The following is a 1296-nucleotide window of genomic DNA, read 5'->3' on the forward strand; positions in this document are numbered from 1 at the left end:
TCTTATAAGAAATCGTCCACAAAATGCTTCCGTATCGAACAGGTCTCAGATTCACTAGTATTGAGAAAGTATTTTAATAAAACCTAATGCTACAAACCTACCAACGATGATATATGGGAGTATACTTAATATACTTAACTAATATCTTTATAGTCCAGCATATATTTACTTTAATTGAGAGATATAATGGAGGTATAATCATGAATATAAGCTATAATTTTGAAAACGGTCGAGCGTATAGTTACCAACAATTTTAGCAATACATAGCTGATGGAAATTATGGAAAGTAAATAATGAATACTAGCAAAAACATTTGTAAATTAATCACCAACCAACACGTTTTCACTTTTGCCTCTTTAAAATGGACTGAGAGAATAATGTCTCTGCGCATAAAGTACAATATCCGAAATTAAATTCCGAGAGTACAGTTTCCGAGGTAAGTTACGCATCCTCCCCCAAAGTAAAAATATTGCCGCGGTTTTTCAGAAGTGTTACATCTGAAGGTACGTTACTGCAAATAACAATACTCATCTTTTTCTATTTTGCATGTGTTACAGATGAATGTTGAAATAGAAAAACAGTTCCAACATTTCCTTTAGGTTCCCACAATACAAAAAGTAAGATTTTACGATTGTAGCTTATGTTACAAAGTACCGTATGTTTTGATAAGCTATTCGCTTTTCTTACAAACATTCAGTTTATCTAGGTAGGAAAACCGTACTCTAGGGAAAAATAAGAGATTATAGGTATTTAAAAAGAAGTCTTGAAAATAATTTAAAATTTGATATTGTTTTGCATTAGCTTAAATATCTCTTGGGACGGGTTATGGACCTCTCATTTCGTTGGTATGACGTCGAAAGCCATAACCTTGCTGTTCCGTTAGTTTATTTCCATTCCAAGAAATAGAGATCAAAAGAGATGTAGACATCTAACTAACTAACTAACTCTATGGCTTATGGAACCTAGAGGTTCAATGCCGTGTTCACAAAAGCTCTCCAGTGACTTTTATTCTTAGCCAACTGGAACTAGTTTCTACTCTGTAGTCCTATCTTTGCGAGATCCATCTTAATAGTGTCCTCTCATCTGCGCCTAGGTCTTACTAATAGTCGTTCCCCAGTCAAGACTTCGAAAGCGTTTCTACTTTCTTCCATCCTAGCTACATAACTTGCCCACCTAAGCCTCCTAGACTTGATGACCCTAACAATGTTTGGGAAACCGTATAAATTATGTAGTTCCTCGTTATGAAATTTCCGACATTCCCGTTCCTCTTGCGTCCGAATATTCGTCTCAGGATCT

This window comes from Thermobia domestica, chromosome 17 (genome assembly GCF_964235325.1).
Source record: "Thermobia domestica chromosome 17, izTheDome1.hap1.1, whole genome shotgun sequence".
NCBI classification, from domain to species: domain Eukaryota; kingdom Metazoa; phylum Arthropoda; class Insecta; order Zygentoma; family Lepismatidae; genus Thermobia; species Thermobia domestica.